Genomic DNA, 21,676 nt, shown 5'->3' with positions numbered 1-21,676 from the left:
ACTCTGTGTCTTCTGTTTTTCTGTCTATTTCTTTATTACCTCAAAGCCTACTTTTCCTACACTATGATGTGTCTTGCCTCTCACCAAATTATGTTGTTCTGTCTCATTTTCTGGTAGCTGTTCTTCTTGCTTCTTGCCAGAAGGCTCCACAGCTCGTTACTGTGAGTAAATGATGATCTTCCATCTGCAATTTAATTGACCTTGAATTGTTTGTGTCAAGGATCAATAGGCCTGGAGTACTTTAGCTCAGTTGTTCAAATCCTGGCTGCCCACTTCTCTGTAATGCAGCTTTTATTCTCTGTTGTTGTTGTTGTCAATTGTTTCAGTTGTATGGTGTTTGCCAGGGACTTGCTTATCTTATAATATCTTCCCCTTAATTAGTGTGGTATAGGGTAGATGGTCTTAGGGGTGGCACAATGATGGCTGAGACCTTTTTATCACTATGGTTGTGTTGTTCCTTTTATTCCTATTGTTACTCTGCATTTGATTCAATAAACATTTCATTACAAAAAACAACTTTAGTTAGTCTTGAGCAGATAACTCTTCGTGAAGACTTAATCCATAGGAATCCATTGAAGGCTTTCTGTACAATAAATAATGGACTGCGAAGTTCCAAAATGGTCAGACAAGTGCTAAGCACAAAGAAGCAGCCTATCCACATCCACTACTGATGAAAAGTTTATCTCATGATTCTAATGTCTTGTCTAACTTGTCTTTAAACACAGATAAAACAGAGATGTTAATTGTTGGAGGGAATGACGCTGATCACAACAATATTTTGTCATCATTTAACTCAGTTGGAATCACCATTAATTTTACAGAATCAGCCTGCAATCTCTGAGTTATCTTTGACTCTAGCATGTCATTTAAACAGCAAATTTCAAAGTTGTCCAAATCGTGTTTCTTCCATCTTAAAAATGTTGGGAAATTAAGGTGCTTTCTAAATAAAAGGATTCTGAGAAATTAATTCATGCATTTATTTCTAATAGGATTGACTACTGCAATGCGGTGTTCACTGGATGTTCAAACTGTTCTTTATACAGCCTCCAGTTAATTCAAAATGTTGCTGCAAGAATTATTACAAGAATAAGAAAATACGAACACATAACTCCAGTTCTTAAATCCTTACACTGGCTCCCGGTTAAGTTTAGGGCAGTTTTCTAAATCCTCCTTTTAACATATAAAGCATTAAATGGCCAAGGTCCGGCTTACTTGTCTATACTTATCATGACTTTCAAACCAGAGCGCACATTAAGGTATCAAGATGCCGGTCTGCTTATGATTCCAAGAATTAATAAAATAACAATGGGAGGTCGAGCTATTAGTTACAGGTCCCCTAAAATTTGGTAGGGCTAATTTTGAGCAGATGCGACAATGTCTAAGTAGAATACACTGGGATAAGTTTTTAAGTGTGGAGACAGTCGAGGAGCAGTGGAACAGGTTTACAAATGTTTTACATGTAATGCAGGACAGATACATACCTAAATTTGGAATTAATAGGAAACTAAAAAAACCTCCACGGTGGATTAATAAAGATTTAAAAAAGAAGTTGCAAAGGAAAAAAAACTGCTTTATAAGGTATATAAGACTAATGACTACAAAGTGAATCGTAGAGCGTATGAGAACATGAGTGCAACCATAAAGAAGGATATCAGGGAGGCTAAAAGACAGTTGGAGAGGAATATAGCAGATAAGGCAAAAGACGACCCTAAGAGATTCTTTCAGTATTTTAGTAGTAAAAGAACAGTCAAGAAGGAGGTCAAGTGCATCAGAAATAGTAAAGGGGAATTAAAAGATACAGACAGTGAAATAGCGGATGTCCTAAACTTACATTTTTCTGAGGTGTTTACAAGTGAGCAAGTGGATAACCTCCCAGAGGTAAACGGGACTACTAAGGAGGTACTGAGGGATTTGGAAATTGTAGAGAGAGAAGTGCTGCTCAGATTAAATAAGTTGAAATCAAACGAATCACCAGGACCAGCTATTTCTTAAGGAGGCTAGCGAGTACATATATAATCCCTTGACACATATTTTTAGGAAGTCACAGCACACTGGAGAGATTCCGAAGGACTGGAAAATGGCAAATATCATCCCATTGTATAAAAAGATTGACAGGGCAGATCCAAGCAACTATAGGCCAGTAAGCTTAACATGCATCACAGGAAAATTAGTGGAAGGAATTATTAAGGATAAAATTGAGTAACACCTGGCAAGGACAGGAGTTATTCTGAACAGTCAGCATGGGTTCAGAAGAGGGAGGTTGTGTTTTACTAACATGCTGGAATTCTATGAGGAGGCAAAAAAAGGATACGATCAAAGTGGAGCGCATGAGATTATTTATCTGGACTTTCAGAAAGCATTTGATAAGGTGCCACATGAGAGGTTGGGCATCAAATTAAAAGAAGTGGGAGTTCAGGGTGATGTTTTTAGATGGGTGCAGAATTGGCTCAGACACGGGGAGCAGAGGGTGATGGTGTGAGGAACCTCATCAGAACTGGCCGATGTTAAGAATGGTGTTCCACTGGGGTCAGTGGTAGGGCCGCTGCTATTTTTAATATATATAAATGATTTAGATAGGAATATAAGTAATAAGCTGGTTAAATTTGCAGATGATACCAAAATAGGTGGATTAGCAGATAATTTGGAATCCATTGTATCATTAGAGAAGTACTTGGATAGCGTACAGGCTTGGGCAGATTTGTAGCAGATGAAATTTAATGTCAGTAAATGTAAAGTATTACATATAGGAAGTAAAAATGTTAGGTTTGAATACACAATGGGAGGTCGGAAAATCGAGAGTACACCTTATGAGAAGGATTTAGGAGTCATAGTGGACTCTAAGCTATCGACTTCCTGACAGTGTTCAGAAGCCATTAAGAAGGCTAACAGAATGTCAGGTTATATAGCACAATGTGTGGAGTACAAGTCTAAGGAGGTTATGCTCAGCCTTTATAATGCACTGGTGAGGCCTCATCTTGAGTACTGTGTGCAGTTTTGGTCTCCAGGCTACAAAAAGGACATAGCAGCACTAGAAAAGGTCCAGAGAAGAGCGACTAGGCTGATTCCAGGGGTTGAATTATGAGGAAAGATTAAAAGAGCTGACTTATACAGTTTAAGCAAAAGAAGATTAAGAAGTGACATGATTGAAGTGTTTAAAATTATGAAGGGAATTAGTCCAGTGGACCGAGACTGTTATTTTAAAATGAGTTCATCAAGAACACGGGGACACAGTTGGAAACTTGTTAAGGGTAAATTTCGCACAAACATTAGGACGTTTTTCTTTACACAAAGAACGATAGACACTTGGAATAAGCTACCAAGTAGTGTGGTAGACAGTAAGACGTTTGGGACATTCAAAACTTGACTTGATGTTTTTTTGGTAGAAATAAGTGGATACGACTAGCGAGCTTTGTTGGGCTGAATGGCATGTTCTCGTCTAGAGTGTTCTAATGTTCTAATGTTATAAACTGTGGAATGGTCTGCCTGCTACTATAAGAGATGCCCCTTCAGTCTCAGCTTTTAAATCCTGGCTGACTCACTACTTCAGTTTAGCACACCCTGACTAGAGCTGCTGATGAACTGTACAGACTGCATCTCTGTTGTTAGTCATTAGCGCTAAAAAATAAGTAACATGATAGTTATAATTTGTTACTAACCCTCACCTATTCTGTTTCTCTTCTCGGTACTCAATGTGGCACTTGGTGCCACGGCCCACCTGCCAAGTTGTTTTGCCTGCCTACAGTAAAGTCATCCCCGATGGAGGATCACAGGAATCGTGGGGTAGAAGGGTCCTTTCATCAGATTGGCAGGCCCAGTGCTGTTTCAGTTGTGGAATGGCCAAATGGGGGAGGCAGATTGATGGCTGAGGTCTCCAGGACTCTAAACAAATCCAAATCCTATTATGTGATATCATCTACTGTTAAATTCTGGTCCGTACTTGTAAAAATTTTATTTTTATACTGTATTAAGGATTTGTTTTGTTCTGTGTATTGTATTGTATTGACCCCCTTCTTTTTGACACCCACTGCACGCCCAACTTACCTGGAAAGGGGTCTCTCTTTGAACTGCCTTTCCCAAGGTTTCTTCCATTTTTTTCCCTACAAGGGTTTTTTTGGGAGTTTTTCCTTCTCTTCTTAGAGAGTCAAGGCTGGGGGGCTGACAAGAGGCAGGGCCTGTTAAAGCCCATTGCGGCACTTCTTGTGTGATTTCGGGCTATACAAAAATAAATTGTATTGTATTGTAATGAACTGACAAGGATTCCGGCCGCTGATATACCTTCAGCTCATAAAAGGAAGATCACTGCTCACTGCTCTTCTCTAATGCAAAAGGAGAGTGGAGCGGCCATGTTTACTCCTAGAAAACAACAAGAGAAACTGATTGATCAAAGTTGAAACTTTGCCACTGTAACCACAGACATACCATGTTTCCACAGGTGTGTGGGAAAGCTGTACAGCCACCCCAAATAAAATTATCACAAAAGTGCAGATAATTATTGACTTACTCTTGTATGTATGTGTAACAGGTGCCTAAAATACAAAGTTTAGTTATTTGGAGCTTCACCAAATCCATTATTTTATATGTTTTCCGTTGCATTCCTGTTATATTTCCCTGCTCCATTTATTGCGCTAATATTTCATCATCAGTGTGAGCTTCTCCCGATGTTCGTTGTGTTACTGTGAGAGGAGGGAAGCACGCTGTTATTCTCTGTATAGTACAGTTAATTCAATTATTTGAAATTGCTTGAGTTATTTATTTATTTTTTTTATTAAAATCAAAAAACATTCCATGCAAGCAAGTCAAGTTTAACAAAACTAGGTTCAAAACAAATCAACCCTCATTCATGAGAAAGAGAGCTAGGCCAGCAAAGTAAAACTTTAAACTAGTAAAAATAAGTAAATAGATAAATTAATAAATGACTAAAAATAAATAGAATAAAAGTATGTGATAGTAATGGTAATATGATCTTCATAGTGTACAGCTGTTGTTTTGAACTGTTTTGAATGATTTTCTATTCATTTTGATTATGTGTTAATGTTAGCATTCAACGGTCTTTCCATGTGTGCTTTGTTAATAGAAGGAATTGCAGAGCTTGAACATTTTTTATGTTCCGTGTTAATAAAAACAAAACTTCAAGAAATAAAGGAATCCAGTGTGGTTACATTACTCTTTCATGTATGGCACGTTGCTAATGACAATGCAGAAGCTTCTGAGGTTAAACGGATTCAAGACGAGGGAGCAGCAATACGGTGTGTGCAGTGGAGACGCCTACATATGTAGGAATGCTTATTCCTGCCACTCAAAACTAAATAATATTGTGTTATTTTGCAGTAATGGCTGTGTTATATCGCAAAAGTATTGTGTTATGTTGCAAAACAATGCATCATGGAAGGCTTGCATACCTAAGTGGCAGCATTTGGCAGCTTTTGTATACTTGGCCATCTGTCTTTTGAGGAGAAGACAGGTCCAGAATGCAGGCATCAGTAAGGCACAGCCAATCTACAACTCTAGACATTAATTAAACCAAAATCATACATTTTTCATTCTTCAGTAATAAGAGATGCCCCTCCATAATTTATTGTTCAATTACCTAAAGTTTGTGTTTAGTTAATAAAAGGGAGAGCATTGGAGGTGGGCAGTGGTCATGCATTGCCTTATGGTCCCGACTAGAAGTTAAACTGTTCCCCTTTAGCGGACTCTGTGTGGTTTTTGTTTTTTGAATTGTTACATTTTGGACTTTTTTTCCAGTTTTAGGTTTAGCCAAAATCAAATTTTATTTGACTCATACAATTATACAAACAGAACAATTGTTATGATGTACCAAAAGTCGATATGGTTGGATTGAGAACAAAGCTGAGGTTCACTTCCAGTACCGAAGACTCCAAAATGCTGCAGTGTTTTTTGTGTAGCTCCTAGTTGGTGGAATGAGCTGGACACCTCCATCTGAACTTCCGTCTTCATCAATGTGTTTAAGATGCAGTTAAAGACTCTGTTGTTTTGTGAATATCCTTTTAATTAATAATGGCTTTGATGTGAGGTTCTTAATGAAAGCGACTAATCTTGCGTTTCCCCAGTTTGGCTTCAGCTCTTCACTTGTGATGGACAATTATGCAACCTTGATATGTAATACTTGTTTCGAAAGAATTCCCAGACTGAGGTTTATTCGATTATTGTTATCCCTTTAGTAAGTCACATTGGACAAACACATCTGTGGACATTTAGAGATATCTCAAAATACAGTTTAAGATACCTGGAAATATGTTTTAGACATCTCAGATTGAACTAAAGATATCTGAAAATGCATTTTGTGAAATCTCAAATAGCTTTCAAGATATCTTGATGATACGCTGTATGTTTTGAGATAGTTGAAACACATTTCAAGATATCTCAAATGCAATTCAAGATATCTAGAAATAAGTTCCTATGCATTTTGAGACATCTTAGAATACATCCATGGGCATTTTGAGATATATGAAATACATTTTCAGATATCTCAAAATAACCTCCTGAACATTTCAAGAGCTCTTCCAAAGCAAAATCCTCAAGGACTCCACACTAGTGGGGTAGCACACCAGTAACTTCGCTCTTGCAACCAACAGAGTTAAACTTAATCGAGCCAGGTTCTGAATCCTACCCTCTGTCTTCTAGAGAAGAAGGCCCTCAAAAATGGAAACCGGTCACACAAACATAAGTCCAAAATTACTGTAGCGAATAACCCCATCAACCCCAATATAAGGGGCAGATTAAGAATCTTTAGAAAATAAATGATTCATTTTAAAATGCTTTGCAATCATTAAATGCTCAAAACAGTACAAAATCCAGAAATGGATATGCAATCTAATAGCAAAACATAGTCCCAAAACAGAATTGTGGTCAGAAATAAAGCAGAGGTCAAAGAATCCAGTAATCAGTAAATCAAGAAATCAATTTCACCAAGCACAAGAGAACTCACCCATACCAAGCATATAATGATTCACATTCGACCAGTGGGCTTCCCCAGTCTTGATAGGGCTGCTGGTGGTTCAGACATAATGACAAACAAGTGTCCCCACATGACTAAGAAGTTTAAAATTATGAAGGGAGTTAGTCCAATGGATCGAGACTGTGACTTTAAATTGAGTTCATCAAGAACAGTTGGAAGCTTATTAAGGGTAAATTTCACTCACACAAATCAGGAAGTTTTTTGTTCACAAAGAGAACCACAGACACATAGTGACCGAGTATTGTGGTAGACAATAGGTCTTCAGGGACTTTCAAAACTCAACTTGATGTTGTTTTGGAAGAATTAAGTGGATAGGACTGTCAAGTTTTGTTGAGCTGAATGGCCTCTTCTTGTCTAGATTGTTCTAATGTACCCACAAAGCACAATGGACTTTATAGAACATCTGCCCACACATAGAATCATAACTGGTGTTGATTGCTGATATTTGTCCAAGCATTTTTTGCAGTGAATATGCAATGTTTGCCATTGATCTTGTTTGCTGAATATCTTCCTGGAAAATCAGCATGCGACCGTTTAGGCAAACGTCTCTTTCCTAGCATCCAATGGTGCTTTGCAAGGCCAGTGTGACATCGAAGAACTGTAGCAGCCATGTGCAGACGTTTCATGCATGCTTTCTGTAAGATCATTACCAACGTGGTCATAGCTGGGGCTTAAACACAGCAAAGAATAAAAAATGCCATATAATTTTTGTCAATGTTGCTTGGTATTTTCCTCCATCTCCTACCACACTCATTTGACCAAATCGTTGTTGTTGCAGAGTCCTTGGAAACACCACAGAAGCTCATTGATTGCTGTATGTGCTTCATCAGCATCACTGGATGACAGAGAAGGCCAGATTTGCAAGTGTTTTAAAAAAAATTAAACAACCAAACTTGCAGTATTCTCATTTGAGTTACACAAAAGCAGATCTTAACGAGAATATTATGAGTAATACGCTAGATATATAACAGTGATCAGTATGCACTGGCAGTGCAGCATCGCATGGCTAATTATGCATGCAAATTTACCATGTTCCCAGCTACTATGAATAAACAAGTCTTAAAGGAGCCTTCCCCTCACCCTTCATTCATCAGGAAACACAGGATGCAATGTGATTTAATAAAATTAAAGGTTTATTACTATTTACAAGGTGTTACTTTCTTCTTGATAAAAGTATCTGTGCAGATAAATTGGAAACAAAACAGAAGTTCTAGCTGGACCCAGAGTCACATCAAACAATGGATCAAGCCAGTTCCATGCTGCCACTTTGTGGGATAGCTAATGTGTGCCCAAAGAGTGGAATGATCTATATTTTGTTTACTTATTGCAAGTTTTTGGCCATTTGTTGTATTTTGTTTATGGAATTCCTTCCATTTACAACTTTTGTTTTTGGAAGCACAGTGGGACTGTGGTTAGCACAGCTGCCTTATAGTGCAGATCACATATTTGGCCACCATAATCAGTCTAACATATTTGGCAGAGTTTTTTCTAGCCCTCAGGGACCTGTAAAACACCACAGCAACATTACGATCCACTCAAAACGAGTTCAGTTCCACAAATATTTATGAAAATGTCTGTGATTTTTCCGAACACACAGTGTAGCAAACTCTACAGATTTCACTTGTTACTAAACCTAACTACACAGTACTGAAAGATTATATACATTACATAATATATAATAGACCTATAGAAAATACTTCAAAGAAATAAGACATAAAAAAGGAACTTAACCCTTAAACTGCCGCTACCGGCTATAGTAGGTTCCCAATGCAATTTGCCAGCACGCCAGAGCCAAGTATATTCGGCGATGTACATTCGTTTAACACCACATATAGTCGGCTCCCAGTACAATTTGCCAGCATGCCGGAGACGATCAGTCCATGCCATACATTCGTTGAGCAGCCAACTCATGACTGCTGCCTCTCTCTAGTGACTCAGCTTCACTGTCCCTGGGATTTAGCCACTGCACTAGACTGGCCTGCGAGCATCAATGTTGGCCTGTGTGTGCTTGCATGCAGCCAGTTCAAGTGCATCTGGCTCGGTGATTTACTGAATTTCATCAATGGTGTCAGTTGCACCTTTGCATATAATAATTGATTGATAGTTTTTTTTATAGATTGTACAGTTCATTGGCAGTATGTAAAATGATCAGTGATGCAGTAATTGTGATGCTCTTTGCATGAAAAAAATAGGTGTTCCATTAAAATTTCACTTTTTCTTGGTGAATTGTGATGTTTCCTTAAAAAGTGCAGCCAAAAAGTATTTAAGGTTTAAACTGAGAATAGAGAACATGAACAAGCAGAAACATGACAACAATATGTAGTTTAGGAGCCAAATGGGACTATCCTGCATTGCCTCCAGGAGGAAAGGTGGCCCCTTGCCAGGAAGGAAGGCCCAAGTGGAAGAACAGTGATGGACTAGAATCCTGACCAGGTTGGGAATTGATCCCTTGCCAGGAAGGGAGGTCAGATTAATGGAAGGGTCGGAGAGTTAGGCTTTTCATAGTATATATTCCCTCAACACTCTAGAAGGCAGCATCCATGTGTCGCAGCTCCCATTTACCAGACCAGCTGGGCTATAAATCCTAGTCCTGTGGGACAGACCTGCTGGATGTCACGGATGCCGCCAGTAAGAGCTGCAGGAATGGACCATCCCTACTTTATGACACTTTCTCTGGAATCACAAATACCTCTTCCAGACTTTGACCTAACACCAGAAGTACTTCCAAGGTCTGGCTTAAAAGGAGGCCAATGCCTCACCTCGGGGAGCTGGTGTTAGGAGACAGAGGACAACACTTGTTTGGAGGAAGAGAAGTCGGGAGGAAGAAAAGAAAGTTGGAAGGGTTCACCATCCATGTGTATACAGTGCTGCGTAAAGGTACTTGGAAAAAATAAAATCATTATATTTGATCCACTGACTGTGTTTCTGTCAGGTGTGTTCAAGGTTTTGGGCTCAATGATGTTCCTATCTTCCACAGCATTGAAATGCTTAGTTGCTAAACTCCAAGACTGTACATTAGAAGAAGATCCAAGGCAATAAACAATACAAATCAATATATAGAATAACATCATGAATAAAAAATGACTTAAAAAAACAGAATTAAAGTTAGCAGTATGGCATCATGTAGCTCTAGGCACGTTCCTTATTTAGGATGCAGAAAGACTGTGAACAGAAGCTCCTCCACAGTCCAACAGCACAGAAAAGAGGTCATTATCCGGATGACTGGTATTTCTAGTCATTTTCATTGTCCTGGTCCAGCATCACCTCATCTTTTAAACAAGGTGCTGGGGGTGTTATGACTTGGGTATGTATGGCTGCTACAGGTCCGGACAATTATAGAGCCATGGACAGCAGCACTTCTGCCACATCAGGAAGTGCTGCAGGAAGAAGATCAGGAAGCACCTGGAGCACATCCGGGGCGGAATAAAAGGGGCCACCTCACTCCATTCAAGGAGTTGGAAGGGAGAAGACGGAGCTTGCGAGAGAGGAGTGGAGGTGGCTGAAGAGAAATACAAAGGACTGCGCCTTGTGGTTTGTGCACAGTATTGTATGTATGCAATATTTCAATTAAAAAGTGTGTGTTTTTTGGGACTTCTGGAGTCCGTGTCTGTCTGTTAGGCTGATCTTTCACAGTAGCTACCTGCTCAGACACTGGTACCTAAGCATTTCCTGGACCCCCAGAAAAAGTCAATTCAAGTTGGGGTACATGCACTGCTACAGCTACATGATGAAACAACTCCCCAGGCAGACACGCGGTGGTCCAGTCCCACCCTCCAGAAATGACCTTCTATCTGCCACAGCCAGTTGTTACGTGGGTGACCCCTTGGCCTGGTCCAGCCACTTGGGTCCCTAACAATGAGGATCCTACAAGTTGGATTACATGGCCATAGTGCAGTAACTGCCTCATTCACCCCCAGAACTCAGGTGCTATAATGCATGATTGCGCGTGTTTAGATACGGAGCACAGCCAGATGCTCTTGAATGCAGGTGATGTGGTCTCGACGTGTCAGGAGGGTAACTCCTCTTCTAGCCAATGAACATCTGCAGCATCGTGATTGCATTTATATGTGGTTGATTAACATCAAGACATGTTCCCCTTACACACTTTTGCAAAATGATTGTGATTTATATTGAGTAGACATGTGTGTACACTAAGTTTTATGAATCAGATTTTTTATGTTAAGCATTTACATTGCCTTATTTTTTGGCATGTACATACTTTCATGATCAAATTCACTCAATGTTTTTTAAATGAGGCCCCTGGGATGATGGAGTTCACCTTTAGCTCAACTGAATCAGCTGCCACTTAATGACTTGTTGAGCCCCCGATTCACCACCAGCCTCTGTATGTAAGGATGTGCAACAGTGAGGTATGGGGGCCTGAGTGATTTCTCATCTGAACCTTTTAGTGGCTTGCCTGGAATTTCTTTTTGAGTGGTAAGTGAGTGAGATCCAGGAAGGCTGACTGGGAGAGAGATAGCCTGTTGCTTTATAACAAAATACAGTGGAACCTCGGTTCACGACCATAATTCGTTCCAAAACTCTGGTCGGAAACCGATTTGGTCATGAACCAAAGCAATTTCCCCATAGGATTTTATGTAAATACAATTAATCCGTTCCAGACCATTCGAACTGTATGTAAATATATATTTTTTTAAGTTTTTAAGTACAAATATAGTTAATTAAACCATAGAATGCACAGCGTAATACGTAGTAAACTAAATGTAAAAACATTGAACAACACTGAGAAAACCTTGAACAACAGAGAAAACTAACATTGCAAGAGTTTGCGCTATACAGTGATCCCTCGCTATATCGCGCTTCGCCTTTCGCGGCTTCACTCCATCGCGGATTTTATATGTAAGCATATTTAAATATATATCGCGGATTTTTTGCTGGTTCACAGATTTCTGCGGACAATGGATCTTTTAATTTCTGGTACATGCTTCCTCAGTTGGTTTGCCCAGTTGATTTCATACAAGGGACGCTATTGGCAGATGGCTGAGAAGCTATCCAACTTACTTTTCTCCGTCTCTGTCTTGCGCTGACTTTCTCTGATCCTGACGTAGGGGGATTGAGCAGGGGGGCTGTTCGCAAACCTAGACGATACGGACGCTCGTCTAAAAATGCTGAAAGATTATCTTCACATTGCTACCTTCTGTGCAAGCTGCTTCCTGAAGCGACATGCTGCACGGTGCTTCGCATACTTAAAAGCTCGAAGGGCACGTATTGATTTGTGCTTGTTTGTTTTTCTCTGGCTCTCTATCTGTCTCTCTCTCTCTCTCTCTCTCTGCTCCTGACGGAGGGGGTGTGAGCTGCCGCCTTCAACAGCTTTGTGCCGCGGTGCTTCGCATACTTAAAAGCCAAACAGCCCTATTGATTTGTTTGCTTTTTTTCTCTATCTCTCTGACATCTGCTCCTGACTTGAAGAGGAAGATATGTTTGCATTCTTTTAATTGTGAGACGGAACTGTCATCTCTGTCTTGTCATGGAGCACAGTTTAAACTTTTGAAAAAGAGACAAATGTTTGTTTGCAGTGTTTGAATAACGTTCCTGTCTCTCTACAACCTCCTGTGTTTCTGCGCAAATCTGTGACCCAAGCATGACAATATAAAAATAACCATATAAACATATGGTTTCTACTTCGCGGATTTTCTTATTTCGCGGGTGGCTCTGGAACGCAACCCCCGCGATGGAGGAGGGATTACTGTACTGTAGCCTTATGACCCGATCGCTGTAAACACTCTTTTTAAATGAGTTTTAAGCACAGGGGAAAAAAAGGAACATTTGAACAAATCCGAACTTTATTTAAAAACCAACCATAAACCACCAAGAAAGTAACATTGCAGGAGTTCACGCTAATAGCCTTACAACCTGATCGCTGTGTAAAGTTTTTTTTAATGAGTTTTAAGTACAGGGAAAAAAATGAACATTTGAAAAATCAGAAATTTAATAAACAACCAAGAAAAGTAACATGGCAACAATTCACGCTACGAACCGAAAAATGAACATTTGAAAAATCCGTAATACAAAAACTAACCATAAACCACCAAGAAAACTAACCTTGCATGAGTCGAGTTCTGGCATGAAGTGAGGAGGAACTGGGTGGGGAACAATCCAGTCTTGTTGCAGTTGAAGACTTGTTGCGGGATATAGCCTTCGTCCTCCACTAATTTTGTGAAATTTTTCACGAATTCTTTCGCAGCTTCAGCGTCGAAACTAGCAGCCTCTCCATGCCTTACCACATTATGAATGCCACTTCTCTTGCGAAACTTTTCAAACCATCCTCTACTGGCTTTAAATTCCTCACTTTCGCCACTCAGGATAGTTTTGCAGCAAATCGCCATGAATCTTCCTGGCTTTCTCGCATAACATCGCCTCACTTATGCTATCCCCTGCAAGTTGCTTCTCGTTCAGCCACACTAGCAACAGTTTTTCCACCTCTTCCAGCACTTGAGGTCTCTGCCTGGTTAACGCTGTAACTCCTTTTGCAATATCAACTGCTTTAATAGATTCTTTCTGCTTTAGAATAGTTGAAATCGTAGATTTCGACTTCTTGTACTTGGCGGCAAGATCAGTAACACAAACGCCACGCTCATACTTTTCAATAATTTCTTTCTTTACTTCGATTTCGATTTTCTGCAAAACTTTCTTCTCACCACTCTTCACTTGCTTAGTAGCCATGGTTAACTGCAAAGCACACGAAATTACTGTAGAGCACAAACAGTTCACAGGTAAAGCACGCACGTCTGACTGAGAACAATAAACAGGGAGAGGCTGAACATGTGCTTAAATACAGTAATCGGCGCGTACAAACCGGAAGGGAAATGAAATAGAGCACAAAGAGTTCACAGCAAAAGCACGCATGCACGTGCAAGCACACACGTCTGACCGAGAACAATGCAACATGTGCGGAAATCATCGGCGCGCACAAACCGAAAGGGAAACTGGCTTGTTCATGTACCGAGTGTGTGGTCGTGAACCGAGGCAAAAGTTTGTCGAACTTTTTTGGTCGTAAACCAATTTGTACGTGTACCTGAGACGTTCGTGAATCGAGGTTCCACTGTACTTTACAGGTTACATTTTAGAAGTCACAGTTCCCTTGTTGTAAATGATTTTAGCAGAAGGATGCAGCATAACAAAATATATAAAAGGTGAAGTGACCTGAATACTTTCTGTATCCACTGTAAGCTCACAGGATAACTGCTTGCTGACCAGGAGCTGCCAGGTTTATGTCCTGATTTTCCACGTGAAAATGTGAAAAGGATGAGGCAAGACCTTGAAGTATTTCTCACTGGTGACATACAACCACAAATAATGACTCTCCCACCTACCAAGTGGAATCCCTTCACACCAGATACTGGAGACCCACCTGTGAATACAAAACTGCCTTCAGATTGACTTGTATGACAAGTGGGCAGGTTCCTTGTGCCAGATCCTTGAAAAATCTTTTGACACAGTGAACTGTAAAAGACGATGAGTGCAAATGAGTTTGAAATAAAGCAGGCAGTGCGACCAAAATTAAAGAAATTGAACCATGGGGAAAAAATAAAACCTGTGCAAGAAAGCATTGCTGCCGTCCAGCTAGCAATCAGCTCTACACATCTCAAGCAACGCAGAAACAGCAAAGCAGAAATGAATGCATCACTAAAGGACCTTCATTTTGCTGGTAGATGAACAACGTATTGAACTGTAACTAAAATAAGACGTCAAAAATGTGCAACATGATTGATGTTTTCTTCCTTGCTTCACTAGATTGATTTCTGATCATTTCAAAGTTAAGTGTGAGGAGGCTAATATAAGAATCAGCACCTCTAATCCTGCTTTAGTGCTTCTTGCCTGGACAAAGAAAGTGTGAAATTAAGTTTACTGCCGTGTATACTCTGTTCTAGGAAAAAACAAAAATAAAAAAATTGCCTGGAGACAATGGGTTTACTTTTGTCATCATTTGGCAGTTACCTTAAATGAAAAAACTTGCTGTAAATGAGCAATTGACTGAAAAACATTTCTAGTAAAATTAAAATTATTGCCGTCACGATGGCACAGTGGGTATTGCTTCCACATGGCAGCTCCAAGAACAAATTTCCATTCCTGCCTTGCTCACTGTCTACTGTATGTGCAGGCTGTATGCTCCCTCTGTGTCCTCGTGTATTTTTTCTGGGTTTTCTAGTTTGCTGAGGGTTTTTTTTTTCCCTTGGCTTGTATTTATTTTCTGTTTTTGTTAAAAACTCCAAGAAGGCTTTCATGCATCGTCTGGCCACATTGCCATAATTCCCAGATCAGTGAAGTGTTGCAGTAGTGAATGTCCTTTTGGGAGTATTCAGATCTCTTCACTTTTAGCACATTTTTGTTGTGTTGCAGCCTTGTGCTAAAATCATTTAAATTCAGCTTTTCTTTCATCGAGAAACAATCCATATCCCAGAATCACAAAAATAAATATGGTATTAGAAGTTTTTGTAAATTTATTGAAAATAAAAAACTGAAATCTCACATTGACACAAGTACTCAGATCCTTTATTCAGCTCTTAGTTGAAGCCCCTTTGGCAGTCGTTACACCCTGGAGTGTTCATTGGTCTAATAGTATCTAGGAAAGCCACTCTAAGGTTCTTTTTATATTGGTGGACAAGTTAATACTGGAAAATCAATCAATCAATCAATCAATCAATCAATCAAAATCTATATTGTCATTGTAGCAATGAGATATTGTACAATGAAATTTAGTTGCAATTTTCCAATGCAAAAATAAAATAAAAACAAAACACAATTACTCAAGTTAAAACTAAAATTATCCATTCATACATACTGTACGTTACAATGCACTTGTCCCATAGCTAATGTTGACTTAGAGCTATATTGTAAACATGAGAGTGCACTTGGTCAGATTGACCACTTAGCAGCATTCAGCATGGTGATGGCTGAAGGATAGAAACTGTTTCTCAGTCTATTTGTCTTAGTCTTTATGGACCTGAAGGCAGACGTTCAAACAATGCATGTCCTGGGTGTGATGGGTCCTGAAGAATTTTCTTGACGTTCCTGAGACAACAGGAACTATGTAGTTCTTCTAGTGAGGGGAGAGGACAGCCGACTATCTGCTGGGTGACCTTAATGACCCTGTGGAGCTCTTTCCTCTGTGCTGCTGTGCAGCTGGAGAACCACGCACAAAGACGGTAGACCAGGGTGCTCTCTACTGTGCAGCGGTAAAAGGACACCAGCAGTTTCTCGGGGATGTTGTTTTTCCTGATAATCCTCAAGAAGTAGAGTCTCTTTTGGGTCTTCTTCACAACCTCAGCAGTGTGTGTTCCCCAGGTCAGGTCCTCCCTAATGGTGATTCCCAAGAAGCAGAAGTCTGAGACCCTCTCCACACAGTCCCCATTGATGATGAGTGGCTGGATGTTGTCTGCCTTCTTCCTGAAGTCCACAATGAGCTCCTTGGTCTTGGCTATATTTAGGAGCAAGTTGTTATTTCTACACCACGTTGTCAGCCGCTCCACCTCATCCCTGTAGGCAGACTCATCCCCCCCAGAGATGAGCCCTACTACCGTGGTATCGTCAGCAAACTTAACAATTGTGTTACTGTGGTGGGCAGGAATGCAATCATGGGTGTAGAGGGTATAGAGCAGGGGGCTCAGCACACAGCCCTGTGGGGAACCAGTGCTGAGGCTGATGGGTGTGGAGAAGTAGGGGCCCACTCTAACCCTCTGAGTGCGATCACTTAGGAAGTCCTTGATCCAAAGGCAGGTGGAGTGTGGAAGTCCTATGTCTGACAGTTTGGTCACCAGTCTGTGGGGTAAGATGGAAAATGCCTAAACTGCTCAAATACTAAGTGTGAATACAGTATCTCAACCCTGGCAGAGTCTAGCTACCTCAACTTTGATACTTTACCAAGGGCTAGAAGGCAATCCACTCTTGAGTGGTCCCTACTGGGATTCACTTACTTACATGTTGATCTGTCTTCAGATCGCTTCCCCTGAAATGGCAACACTTCAGAATACCCTAGCACATGGGTGGGCAGATTCAGTCCTGGAGGGCCGCAGTGGTTGCAGGTTTTTGTTCCAACCCAGTTGCTTAATTAAAAACCAATCCTTGCCAATTATTTAATTTCATTGCTTGTTAGTGCTTTAACTCTGCTATATCAGGTAAGTCTCATATCCTAGATTTTTTTTCCTTTCTAAGGATATCATCCAAATGATTTGAAGTCCAAAACAGACAAGTTATTCTCAGTGCTTCACTTTTTTTCTGTTCACTTTCCTTCCAAGTGTTTAATTAACCCCAATAGTGCATGATAAATGCACACGGGTGTAAATGGAAACAAGCTAAATGGAGAAATGCTGGTTTCTTTTGTCATTTGTATCTTATTGCTAATAGGGAGCAATTAAAAAACAACACTACAGCTGTTTAAGACTAAAACAAGCAATAAGGGTTCAAAATCTTAACGAGCGAGACAACTAAAGTGAAGCAGAAGTGTTACTTGAGCAATAAGAGTTTCTTATTAAGCAACTGGGTTGGAACAAAAACCTGCAGCCACTGCAGCCATCCAGGACTGAATCTGCCCACCCCTGCCCTAGCAGGTCACACGGCAAGCTTCGTTTCAGGTGGCTAAGCTTTGTTTGTTGTAGTATTTCCTTTCTAATTGGCCTCAATTACCAATTTAAAATAAAATAATGTGTATGGAAGAAACCTCACATATCATAGTGGCTCACTTCATAACTTTGGTTACACTTAACCAACATCATTGGATGGATAAGTAATAATTTCCTTAAACTTAGCAAGGAAAAAACATAAATTCTGAATATTGGCAACAAATAAAATAAAAAAGTCCACAAATAAAGCCAGAAGTAATGAATTGGAGCATCATTTTAGATTTAGAACTAACTTTAATACACTCATTAAGTATATTACTGAGACTGCATTCAGTCACTAAAGAAACATCGCTCACGTTATTACATCTTTTATATCACTGCAAGATGCTGAAAAGTTAATACATGCCTTTGTCTTTAGCGCTTTTGACTATTGCAATTCACTCCTAACAGGTTAATCAAGAAAAAAAATATGTCAGCTGCAATGAGCCTGAAACCTAGCAGCAAGAATTCTAACTGAAAAAAGAAAAATCTGAGCATGTCACAACAGTCTTGGCATCACTGCATTGGCTGCTCGAGTTGTTTAGAATTTTAGGACTGATTTTGAGGAGGTTGAATTCTGTTTTGTTAAGTTCAACTTGATTGTACGGAATGTTATTTTTCTCCAAAACAAATTCAGGATTGATTTTAAATGACTTTTAATTGTATGTAATGTACCTTCTTATTTTTTGGACTGCTTGTCCCCCTGTATTCCCAATTGTAACCTTAGATCCCCTAACACTTGCTTGTTCAGAGTGAAGCATAAAAGAACTGCTGAGGCAGATTGGTGTATCTACACACCAAAAATCTGAAATACTTTCCATTAGATAGATAGATAGATAGATAGATAGATAGATAGATAGATAGATAGATAGATAGATAGATAGATAGATACTTTATTAATACTTTATTAATCCCAAGGGGAACTTCATTAGAGAGATACACAAGACTAGCACAGTTGAAAAACTACTAACAGCCCACCTCTTTCATCTGTCCTTATCTCTTGATCACTTAAACTACTAGCATTGCTAGTTCTCCTTCATACCGAGAAGTGGAGGAAATTGATTTTCATTAAATGTGATTCTATCTGCGGTTTTCTAGGCTGCTCACTAATCGCTACTTTTTTCTTTTATTTTCCAGACCTCTGTGATGGCACTAAGTGTCACTGCCCCCTAGCCTAAGAGCTCCACAAGAGTGTCCTGTAACTAGTGACACATTAATGCACTGTAGAATATCCAGGGTGGTCAGGCAGACATGTCACAAGTTTTATCAGTTATCAGGAGTGCCTGTGGGGTTTTGCGCCAGTCAAATAGAGTGGGGTTTCACACGAGTCAAAGAGGAAAGTCGTCCCCCTTTGGGTTTTTCACGAGTCGTAAATGCATGTTGGAATGAAGATCAGGAGGACGGGGGGGATGTGCTTTCAAAGATCAGGTGCTGGATGCCTGAGATCAGAACATAAGTCCTTGAAGCCCACCCTCAAGACTGAGGTCTGGATGGTCATTTGGCCTTGGAACCCCTGCTGATTTTATTTTTTCTCCAGCTTTGCGCCACTTTTATTTTTTTTTTTTGCACCCTTTCTGGCCATTTGGCCATTGCATCAGACTTATCTTTAGAGACTTATAAACGAAAAAGGAGTCTCTATGTTAGGTAAATCTGTACTAATTTATTCTTACCGTATCTAATACTTTTGGTATGTACCTTAATTATTATTCTTTTCGTCCATTTTTTTGTTTGTTTTTCTTGTTATTTTGTCTTTGTCACCTTGTAAAGCACTTTGAACTACATTCTTTGTATGAAATTTGCTATAGAAACAATTGTTTCTTTTGTGGTAAACAAGGCTGGGTGCAAGAAAAGTTCTAATACTATTCGTATCAAGTCAAATCTTTATTAATATATCACCCTTCAAATAGCAAAGGCAATTTAAAGTGCTTTACAAAAGAAACAAAAAGTAAAAATAAAATTAATGTGAACAATATTTCAGTAAAACAAGCAACAGAAGAACCAATAAAACCTTATTGCTGTCAATAACAATGATAAAATCGCTAAAACAATATACATCAATATAAGAATAAAAAATACGACTCAATGGATATGTTTGAAGATAGTGTTTACTGACTGAGATGCCTTTTGGTGCTCTCGGTGGCAATTTCACAAATGGGGACCCTAAAAACTAAAGGCCGTCTCCCCATATCCTTTAGGGAACAGGGAACATGAAAAAGTCCTGAACCATGAGAGATCTGTTAGGGTATCAGAAATATAAGCCGGATCAAACACATTTAAAGATCTTAAATCTAGTGATTTAAAGGATTTCAGAATCAATCTGATATTTATCAGGTAGCCAATGTAAAATCAGCCTCTTAGAAGATCTAACAAATTGCAGCCAAACCAAGGCCTTGGTGCATAGTCTAGACAAGAGAGGACTGTGGTTGTCATGCCTGCTAAAAATAAAAGCATACACTGGATTGAAAAAGTTTTCAAACCCCTTCACTTCCCGGACACTTTATTGTGCTGCAGATTTATTTTAATGGATTAGTGTACACATCATTCTGTACTCAATAACTCATAATGACAAACTGAAAAAATGTTTTTACAAAAAAGCTGAACTCTCTCGTGCATAGACTCTTAATTGAGTACTTAATATAAAGCAGCATTTACAGCTTTGAGTCTTCTAGGTAATTCTTTGTGGGAGATCCTCTCTTGTTGCAGATAAGATGGGAAGAGTCTGTGACCTGTCATCTTCAGGTGTCTCCACACACCAGCATTGTCTTGGCTGTATACTTTTTTTGCTTTTTGATACTTTATTAATCCAATAGGGTTCAGATTAAGGGCCATACTCAAGGGCCCAATAGAGTAGCATCCCTTCTGGCAGTAACAGGATGCTTCTGGTCATTGTTGTGTTGAAAACCATCACCCCAGTCTAAGGTTGCATGCATTATGGAGCAGGTTTTCTTCAAAGACCTCTCTGTATTTAGCTGGATTCACCCTTCCCTTAATTCTGACCAGTCTCCCTGAACCTGCTGCTAAGATACACCTCCATTGCACAATGCTGCCACCACTGTGTTTCAATGTAGGGATGGTATTAGGCAGGTGATGAGGAATGTCTGATCATTGCCCAACATAGTGCTTGGAGTTCTGTCCTTAGACTTAGTGTCCTGTAAACTGTCATATGCCTTTAACTCCAAAGTGGCTTCTGTCTAGCCATTCTACCATAAACCCCGGATTGATGTAGTGCCGCTGAGATGGTTGTCCTTCCAACTGGTTCTTCCATCTCAGCAGTGATTTTTTGAAACTCTTTAAGAGAAACCATTCATTTCTTGGTGAACTCCCTGACCAAGGCCCTTCTTGCCCAGTGTAGATACCATAGTGGGTGGACAGGCATCCCCACTGGGGTGAAGTGCAATGCCTTACTCGGTATGGAGGCCATAATGGATGGAGTACATGAATGGAGGTGCAGTCAGGCTAGAATGATTCCCAGTTTTAATCCCAGTCAGGGATAGGCCATAATGAAAGGACTGGGGGAATTTGGATGTTGGGAACAATTTCACCTGCAGGGTTGCCTGGGACTTGTAAATCGGAAGAGCGGCTCTGTCAGGGTCCTTGGGTGCTGCCAGGGTACGCTGCAGGGGAATGAACTCTCTGTTTCATTAGACTTCCACCTGGCCTGGAAGTGCTTCTGTCAACCAAAAATGTGATACCGCTAAACCTAGGAAAGGGAGTCAGTGGAGTCAGTGGAGGTGGTGGATGAGGCTGGGCAGGAGGAGATTGTAAAGTTGAAGACAAAGCCTGTGCAAGATATTCTGTTTAATAATAGTATTTTGAGCCTGGGACTTTGTCTATATTGTTGTGTCTACGGTTTGGGGTGCTGTTACACCCCCCCACATGGTTACACCAGTTAGACAGTTTGTCTTGGTGGTCAATTCCAAACTTCTTCTATTTCACAATTATAGAGGCCCCTGTATTCCTGTGCGGTGTATAATGGTAGCTCTGAGGATAGGGATCTGCACCAGGAATCGGAAGGTTGTTGGTTCAAATCCCATACAGTAAATGGCAGAAGTGACTCTATTCCTTTGGGCCCTTGTGC

This window comes from Erpetoichthys calabaricus, chromosome 4 (genome assembly GCF_900747795.2).
Source record: "Erpetoichthys calabaricus chromosome 4, fErpCal1.3, whole genome shotgun sequence".
In the NCBI taxonomy this organism is placed as follows: domain Eukaryota; kingdom Metazoa; phylum Chordata; class Cladistia; order Polypteriformes; family Polypteridae; genus Erpetoichthys; species Erpetoichthys calabaricus.
The sequence above is the reverse complement of the archived record's forward strand: the minus strand, read 5'-3'. Positions refer to the sequence as shown.